General features: G+C 47.4%; 1 long non-coding RNA gene across 1 annotated transcript in view; it reads left to right on the top strand.

Moving 5' to 3' along the window:
* Positions 1 to 1,574: 1,574 nt before the first annotated feature.
* Positions 1,575 to 9,593, top strand: part of LOC113456755 — a 9,008-nt gene continuing 989 nt past the window's right edge. Inside the window, exons 1-2 of the long non-coding RNA XR_003377503.1 lie at positions 1,575 to 1,765; positions 3,533 to 3,682. This is a non-coding gene — a long non-coding RNA (uncharacterized LOC113456755). The remainder of the gene's footprint in view (positions 1,766 to 3,532; positions 3,683 to 9,593) is intronic.

Raw genomic sequence — 9,593 nt, 5'->3', positions numbered from 1 at the left:
CGCCCAGGGCTTGCTGGCTGGCCAGTTTAGCCAAATGGGCCAGTGCCAGGTTCAGGAGAGACCCTGTCTCAACAAGTAAGTTGGAGATCAATCAAGGAAGACATCTGACATTGACTGCTGCCCTCCACACATAAGTACCCCCCTACACACATGCACCACACGCATACATGTATGAACACACATACACACTCATGTACCCCACGCGCACGCACAGTTTCAAAACCTCTCGCGGGGAACTAGGTGTAAGGGCGTGAAGAGCAACAGAAGCAGAATGCAAACTCCTGTTGTGCTGACCTAAATATGCGCGCGTCAATCCCAGCTCCACCGACAAACACAGGGATAACGGTTGTTTGGCAGTGAGCTCTCAGCGAATGTCCCTTCACCCATTTAGCTAATTGCTCCAAGTTTTCGTCAGTAAAGAAATGTGTAAAATGAGAGCATACAAATTTAAATCATGTTGAAGTTGAGAGTAATTTAGGGAAAGTTTCCTTGGGATGAAGGAGTATGGACCAGAAAACAAAACAAGAAAAAAGAAAAAAGTAAAAGTTCTAGTTACTAGCCGGGCAGTGGTGGCGCACGCCTTTAATCCCAGCACTCGGGAGGCAGAGGCAGGCGGATCTCTGTGAGTTCGAGACCAGCCTGGTCTACAAGAGCTAGTTCCAGGACAGGCTCCAAAGCCACAGAGAAACCCTGTCTAGAAAAACAAAAAAAAAAAAAAAAAAGTTCTAGTTACTACAAGAGTCTGCTTTAGAACATGGACGCGGCAGAGGCAAAGCAAGGGGCTAGGTAGGGTTCCCCACAGCCCTGACTGTCCCTATCCATGCTCCTTCTCTAATTCTTAGAGCATTTGAAGGGATTTAACCACTCAGTGGCTGATACAGTTCCCACAGTTACCGTGGTAGCATGGCCAGGTGGCCTGCGAGGGGCACTCACAGGTGAGCCTGGGAAACCTGGCCGTCCTTTGGGCTCAGCATTAAGCCTGCTGAGAGAGGATGGTGTCACACACATGCCACGGGTTTCATTGGCAAGGACCTCTCCGACCCTCCAGGCAGAATAAAGTCTTTGTTTTCATCTCTCGGCCTCGCTTGGTTGGAGCCATGGTGTGTGTGTGTGTGTGGGGGGGGGGGGATTGAAGGCACAGACTCTGCCCTGCAGCTGGTCCAGGTCTGTCAACAATGTCTCCTAACCGTGCACACAAATCCTCTCAGTAAGCCTTTGGCAACTGATAGAATTTCCTTTCCAGCTAAAGCCCACAGACCATTACAGAGACACTTCAACTTGAAAGCATTATTTTTTTTTTTTCTTCTTTTTGGCAGTGCTGGCAAACAAACCCAAAGCTTTCTCCGCTCACACATCCCAGGCAAGAGTCTGGTGTACCACTGAGCACACCTCCGCTCAAGGACCGGCACCTCTACAGCCCAGCCTCACCTTTAGCCAGCGCTCAGAGCTATTGTGTTAGACTGTACAATGAAACGCGGGATACGGGCTCTATTCTATTCACCTGTACCTCTGAAGGAGCAGTAACAGAAGATGTGCGGGCATTTTTAAATATGTAAAAGAAAACTGTCTTGAGCTGCCCGTTATCTTCCAGAACAACTTCAGGCTTCTTGGGGTGGGGATTGAGTCATATTTCCTCAGTGCCTCCACAGTGTCTCAGACGGAGGAATCATTGAGAGCTGCTTTAAACCGAGAACAGCGGCTGTACGACACTCCTAAACACACAGCCGGATTGCCCACTCCGCCAGCGGGCACTCCTGCTGGAAGGGTAAGTAAGTGTCTTCCTCCTGCAGCAATTTGGTCAAGATGACCCAGCTTTACCTAGTCACCAGGGACCGAGGGAAGAAAGGGGGGATGCTTTTATCATACTCTTAGAAATAAGAACACAAATTTAGGGCTGGAGAGTTGGCTCAGCAGGTCAGAGCACTGACTGCTCTTCCAGAGATCTGGGTTCAATTCCCAGGGCGCACATGGCAGCTTACAACTGTCTGTAACTCCAAGATCTGACACCCTCACACAGACATATGTGCAGACAAAATAGCATGCAAAAAACAAACAAACAAGCAAACCCCCCACAAATTTAGGGGCTATCTGGTCAAAGTATGTTTTCTAACATGTTTTCCAATGTGGAGACCCCATTAGTGGGGTCAGTGCCTAATGTAAGACGCCTGAAGAGACCCCGGGTTGCTCCCCACCACCGTGAAAAGGTGTTCTGTGACCTAGGTAGTAGGTCTTCACCAGATGCAAAGTCTGCCATTACCTTGACCTTGTAATAATAGCACACAGCTGTGAGAATATAGATGGTCATCATCCCATATCCTAGCCCAGAAGTATCAGTGACATGGCTCAGAAAAGGCACTTGCCTCTGAACCTGACAACTTTAGTTCCTAAGGCACACATGGCGGAGAGAACCAAAAGCCCCCTGGTTGCCTTTTGACATCCACTCCCCTCCTCTGCCTAAATGTTAAAAGGGGAGGGGGCGGGAAGATGGCTCAGTGGGTAAAGGTAGCTTGCTGCCAAGCTTGGGGTCCTGAGTTCAATCCCTAGGACCCACATGGTGGAGGGAGGAGAGGACTGACTCCGGACAGCGGTCCTCTGACTGGTATATGCACACACACAATTATTTTTGTTGTTGTTTTTCGAGACAGGGGTTTCTCTGTGTAGCCCTGGCCTGCCTGGAACTCCCTCTGTAGAGCAGGCTGGCAGAGATTTGTCTGCCTCTGGCTCCTGAGTGCTGGGATTAAAGGCAAGCACCGCCACTGCCTGATGACAATTTTTTTTTTTTAATGCTTAAGAAAGATGAACTGGCCTAGAGAGAAGGCTCGGCAGCTAAGAGTGTGTGCTGCTCCTGCAATGTACCAGAGTCAAGTCCCCGGTACCTATGTCAGGTGGCTTACAAACCCCTTAACTCCAGGTCCCAGGGACCTGGAACTCTCTCCTGGCCTTCTCAGATATCCCCACCCACACAGCAGACACACAGAGACACCAATACACATAAATAAAACTATGTGTCTTAGTTAAATTGTTTCCAAAATGGTATGTTTTGTGTGTCAGTTAGATAATTGGTATCTCACAGTCCCCTGGTCACTAGAAATACCAGGGGTGGCTAAGACTTTCAGCGCCACCCCTAACACAGGAGCAAGAGGAGAAGGGCTGAACTGACCCCTAGAAAGGCCAGGTGTGTAATCAGCTGCGCTTGTGCGATGGTGAGGCCTGCAGAGCCTCCGGGCAGCCAGGCAGGTGGGTGTCTGGGGTTAGTACCGGTCCCTTCCCACAAGCTTTGCCCTCTGCCTCTCTGGCTTTTCCCTTGGGATCTTCATCTGTATCCATGGTGATATCTTTTCTAACAAATCGGTACATGCTTGAGTCTGTGTATGTCCTCCAAAGGCCTTAGCTTCGATCTGTTAGGAGGCAGTGAAAACTTCAAGAGACGGGGCCTTGCAGGGCGGGGGGACGGGGGGGGGGGATATTCTGGTCTTTAAGGGTGTGTCCTTGACAGGGCTGGTGAGGCCCTTGGTCTCTTTTTCCCTTCTAGGCCCCAGCTGTGAGCTCAGCAACTTTGCTATTTTCCATAACCTTCGTTCTGATGCCCCGCATCACTCTGGATCATGGGCTAAAATTTCTGAAGCCAGAGCAATGGAAACCTTTTCTCTCTGGAAGCTGATTGCCTCGGGCATTGGTTACGGTAATGGGAAACTAATGTAGCTCACAAGTGACGAGCACTTTTTCTGAGTTCTACAAACCACTCAAGCAAATTGTTCAGACCTAAAGAGGGGAAGTCCAGATTATAGCTCATTGGTCAGAAGTATAATGTCACATCCTGTGCTGGCATCTGAGGGGGCACTCTTGTGGGACTGAGCCTGCATCCTGTGGGGCAGGGTCAGAACTGAATCAGACACCCCCAGCTGGTGTTTGCCAGAGAGTTGCTGGGTTATACATGGGCACCAGACATGGAGCCTTATGTACTGCACTGAGACAGAGCGGAGGAAAACAGAAAAGACCCTTGGATACTGGTTTGCTCTCTATTGAACCCCAAATTAGGAGATACGTCGTTAAGTACAATTAGACAATTTATGATTTGCCATCATCTTGTGAACAATGTTCCAGTTCCTTTTAATGTGTGTATGTAGTGTGTGTGTGTGTTTGTGGTGTATGTGTGTGTGATGGATAGACTCATTTGTAAGGTTGTAAACGTGTGTGTGTGTGTGTGTGTGTGTGTGTGTGTGTGTGTGTGTGTGTGTGTTTGAGACAGGGTTTCTCTGTGTGGCAGCTTTGGCCATCCTAGAATATGCTCTGTAGACCAGGATGGCCTCAGACTCATAGAGAGCCTCCTGCTTCTGCCTCCTGAATGCTGGGATTAAAAGTGTGAGCCACCACTGCCTGATGCATCCTTTTTATTATTACATTTAGATATGTATGTGTGTGTACACACATGGTCTTGCATGTGTGTGGAGGGCAGAGGACCACCCGCTGGGCTCAGGTCTTGCCTTCTTTTTGTGATGTGTGTTCTGGGGATTGAATTCAGATCATCAGGCTTGGCAGCAAATGCTTTCACTTTCTGAACCATGTCACCAGCCCATCTTCCTGAGCTAACTTCCTGTCTCCAGGCACAGGGATGCTACTTTTTCAGAAGAGGCAACCAAGGTCTCCCCTTGGCTGTGCGGTGGCTTTCTCAAGCTGAATCTGTCACAAATGGTCTCTATTCCTTGTCGTGGTTGTTTTTGTTCTTTGATGTCTTACTCTTTTTGAGGGGCGTGCCACCCAGCTCCCAAGTAAATCACATGCAGAGTCTTAGTTATGAATGCCTGGCCTTGGGCTGGAGAGATGGCTCAGTGGTTAAGAGCATTGCCTGCTCTTCCAAAGGTCCTGAGTTCAATTCCCAGCAACCACATGGTGGCTCACAACCATCTGTAATGAGGTCTGGTGCCCTCTTCTGGCTTTCAGGCATACACGCAGAAAGAATATTGTATACATGATAAATTAATAAATAAATAAGTTTAAAAAAAAATGAATGCCTGGCCTTTGCCTGGATTGCTTCTTGCCAGCATTTCTTAACTTATATTACCTTGACTATCTTTTGCCTCTGGGCTTTTCTCTATTTCTGTTTACCTTTCTTTCCTTCTTTCTCTATGGCTTGCTGTGTGGCTGGCCCCTGACGTCCTCCTCTTCCTTGTTTCTCCTTCTCTTTAGAGTCTCTCCTGTCAGCTCCACCTACCCTTGTCCCCGCCCTGCTAGTGGTCGTTCAGCTTTTTATTAGACCATCAGGTGTTTTAGACAGGCCAAAATTCACAACTTCACAGTTAAACAAATGTAGCATAAACAAAAGCAACCCACTTTAAATTATATTCCCCAATAATCCCTACTGGAAAATTTCCTAGTCTGGTTTTCTTCATCACTGAGTGACCCAAACCCTCCTTCCTCACTGGCTGTCAGCCAGTCTTCCAGGATATATTGCAGTTTCTAGCCCTTCTGAGTCCCCTCCCTCTCTACCAGCAAGCTTGCGACTCTGTTCTTGTCCAGGCCACTGAATAGTTTATTACCGTTATCTCTGTAAGCCCACCACCCCTGCACCCTTGACACACAGTCAGACCCTGCCTCTCCCCTACACATCCCCACAAGCTTCCAATAATCAGGGTAAGATTTAGATCCTTTGCATGGCCTCAAGAACACAACTTGATCCCTGGCTCTCTTACTAACTTCCTCCCACCCCCCACCCTTTCTTACTGACTTACTTACACACTCTTGGCCACATTGGCAGTGGTCATGAGACTCGAGTTCCCAACTGTTGAGTCTCAAGCCCTGGGACAAATGGCTGAGGTGTCTATTTATCAAAGTGGACCCAGCATCTCTCAGTCCCTCTGTTACAGGTTATGGCTAGCATACCCAGAACCTCTACTTGGAACTCTCCAGCCAGGAGGCTGAGCTGCCCTTCCCTATGTAATCCAGACATTTTGGTTATGTGCCCATTTTGTACTTTTTGCCTCTTGGCTGCTGTACCTCATTTCCTCCTTTCTTCCCTTCCCCCTCTCCCCACATGGCTCAGCTCAGTCTGGTCATGTCCACTCTGATGTCTCTGTTTTTGGCTATCCTCTCTGTTGTGAAATATTTAACTATGTAAAGATGTGTTGCATTTGTTTATGCTGTAGAATATTTGCTTAACTATGTAAAGATGTATTGGCATTTGTTTAATTATGTAAAGATGTGTTGTTGCTGTTTTTACCTCGCATCTGATTGGTCTGATAAAAAGCTGAATGACCAACAGTGAGAGAGGAGGTATAGGTTGGACTTCCTGGCAGGCAGAGTAAGTAGGAGAAAGAAAGAAAAAGAGACACCAGGGAGACGCCAGGGGCCAATTGGCCAGAAACGGAAGAAGCAAGAAAGTAACACATACAGAATGAAAGTAAGAAGTCCTGAAACAAAATGTAGATAAATAGAAATAGGTTAAATTAAGTTAAAAGAGCTAGTGGGACAAGCCTAAGTAAGCTAAGACAGAGCATTCGTAATTATGTAATTACTAAGTCTCCATGTCATCATTTGGCTAGCAGGACAGAGAAAGCTTGGCTATACTCTCCATCTCTACTTTGCCCACCACCATACTGATCTTCCCTCCTAAGATGCCACCGTACCTCCCTGGCTCAACAGGCGCTCTGTCAAACACGACGCAATTCCCTTGGCCTGCTTTACTTTTCTGTAGACTTTATCCCCAGTTGATATTCACTCTGTTAATTGATGTGTCTGTTCCATCCACTTCCTCCACTGGTAGTTTCTTCGGAACAAGACTTTGTTTCCACTACTGAGTCCCTCCTGCTAAGGGCCACTCAAGTGAATAACATATAACTATGTAAAAACCATCGGTGGCTTTCCATCGTTTGAGGCAGATTTCTCAGCCCCTGCTGTATGGACATCCCCGGTTAGATAATTTCTGGTTATGGGGAGAGTGTTCTGTGCATTTTAGTGTGTTTAGCAATAACTGTAATTTCTACACTGTGAGTCAGAAGTCCCTCCCTTCTCCTGACAATCAAAATGTCACCAAACATGGGTCCTTAAAGGGTAAAAATTCCTCAGTTGAGACCCACAGATCTAGAATGGGCCAGTTTCACACGAGAGCTGGACAAAGCCCAAATCCCAGACTTGATCAGCTGTGGTGAATTTAGAATCCCTCAGGTCGAGGTCTAAAGTGACTAGTCACAGTGACGAGGCACCCTGGCCTCCAAGAAGAGCCCACCTTGGTCCTCCAGTCACCCCCCACTTTTTTTTTTTTTTTTTTTTTTTTTCGAGACAGGGTTTCTCCGTAGCTTTTGGTTCCTGTCCCGGAACTAGCTCTTGTAGACCAGGCTGGCCTCGAACTCCCAGAGATCCGTCTGCATCTGCCTCCCGAGTGCTCACCCACCACTTTCTTGGCATTGCTTCTGTCTTTAGCCACACTGCCCTAGTTTACGGCTTCCTTTCTCTGCGTGTGTCCTTTCTTCCTAACACAGTTGTTTGCTAATCCTGGTCTTCTTTCTCCATTGGTAACACAGCCCTTGTTTTGCTAATAGAGACAGAGAGATCACAGGATCTAAGTCTTCTAGTTGGAGAACCAACCAGGAGAGCTGAAGGAACAAACCCGTCTGAGTCTGAAAGCCCGAGAACAGGAGCTAAGATGTCCCTGTGATCACTGGATCTGCCAGTTTCTCTTCATTTCTCCCCCAAGACAGGGTTTCTCTGTAGCTTTGGAGCCTGTCCTGGAACTTGCTCTGTAGACCAGGCTGGCCTTGTACTCACAGAGATCCACCTGCCTCTGCCTCCCAAGTCTCTTGTTCATTTTTAAAATTACATTTATTTGTTTGTGTGTATAAGAGTGTATATATGGGGGCTGGAGAGATGGCTCCGAGGTTAAGAGCATTGCCTGCTCTTCCAAAGGTCCTGAGTTCAATTCCCAGCAACCACATGGTGGCTCACAACCATCTGTAATAGGGTCTGGTGCCCTCTTCTGGCCTGCAGGCATATACACATACAGAATATTGTATACATAATAAATAAATAAATATTAAAAAAAGAGTGTATATATGGCCGGGCATGGTGGCACACACCTTTAATCCCAGCACTCGGGAGGCAGAGGCAGGAGGATCTCTGTGAGTTCGAGACCAGCCTGGTCTACAGAGCTAGTTCCAGGATAGGCTCCAAAGCCACAGAGAAACCCTGTCTCGAAACCACCCCCCCCCAAGAAAAGAGTGTATATATGCAGGCAAGTGCATGCCACAACACACATGTGGAAATTACATTTGTTTGTATGTATAAGAGTGTATGTATGCAGGCAGGTGCATGCCACAACACACATGTGGAAGTCAGAGGACAACTTGTGGAGTCAGTTATCTCTTCCCACCAGGAGGCCGTGAGGATAGAACGTAGGTCATCAAGCTTGGTGCTGGCAAGGGCCTCTAACCACTGAGGCACCTTGCTGGCCTGGGTCTGTTCACTTCTTCTAGTAGTTCTGGCCATCATTATATTGATGTGTTTGAATCTATTATCAGGTTCACCTTGCTTCAGACTTCCCATTGTTTTCTTTTACTAGAAATCTATTTGAAAGTCCTCATTGTTCGTATTCAGGCATCTGTACTGGCCCGCCCTTGGGGTCCTGACAGGATCCATCCTCACTGCAGTCACTAAGAGCACCTCCTGTGTACGTTTGCTATGTTTCCTTTTAAAAGGCGGGCCTTGTCCCCACCGCTGCTCCCCCTCTCTTCTGCCACTCTTGTCCCCAGGGACCAATCTCTGGCCCCCCACTCTGCCCCTTCTCTCTCCTCTCCAACAAACCTGCTATGTGAGCCTGTATGTCATGCCTTCTCTTCGCCGTGTTTTTAAATAGATTACAACACTTGTGACCTTTTCCCTTTTAATTTTAGTTTTGTCGAGGCAGGATTTTGTTATGTAGCCTGGAGCTGGATTCATAGAACAGGCTGACCTTGAACTTTTTTGTAGGGATCCTCCTGCCTCAGCCCCCAAGCACTAGGACTACTGGCACCCACCAAGCAGATTTATCGCCTTGTCCTTTCTTATGAAAATGCTTTTTCCAAGGACATTAACTAGTTTTCCTTTGCCTTAGCGTCTGCTTGCTGTGCCTACTTCCATTTCTTCCTAACTTCGTCTTGCCCTAGCTGTGTTTTCTGTCTTCTCCACCCCCAGGTAAGCACTGCTTTGAGATTAAGAGTTGGTGTGACTCATCCCTGCTGTTGCAGAGCTGCCGTTTCTCCCCTTTCACGGCTGCATAGTGTTCCGTTGTACAGATTAATGTGAAAAACGGCTTTTTAAAAAAAAATTAGATGATGTGAATCTTTGGCTATTATGGATAATTCTGGGTTAACAGTTACATGTTGGATGAGTAAGATAAAGAGGGGAGAGGCCAACTAATAAAAACTGAGTAAGGGGGCTGGAGAGATGGCTCAGAGGATAAGAGCACCACTGGCTGCTCTTCTAGATGTCCTGAGTTCAATTCCCAGCAACCTCATGGTGGTTCACAACCATCTGTAATGAGATCTGGCGCCCTCTTCTGGCCTGCAGGCATATATTCAGACAGAACACTATATACTAAATAAAAATAAATGGATGGAGATAGA

This window comes from Microtus ochrogaster, chromosome 15 (assembly GCF_000317375.1).
Source record: "Microtus ochrogaster isolate Prairie Vole_2 chromosome 15, MicOch1.0, whole genome shotgun sequence".
Classification (NCBI taxonomy): Eukaryota; Metazoa; Chordata; class Mammalia; order Rodentia; family Cricetidae; genus Microtus; species Microtus ochrogaster.
The sequence above is the reverse complement of the archived record's forward strand: the minus strand, read 5'-3'. Positions and strand labels throughout refer to the sequence as shown.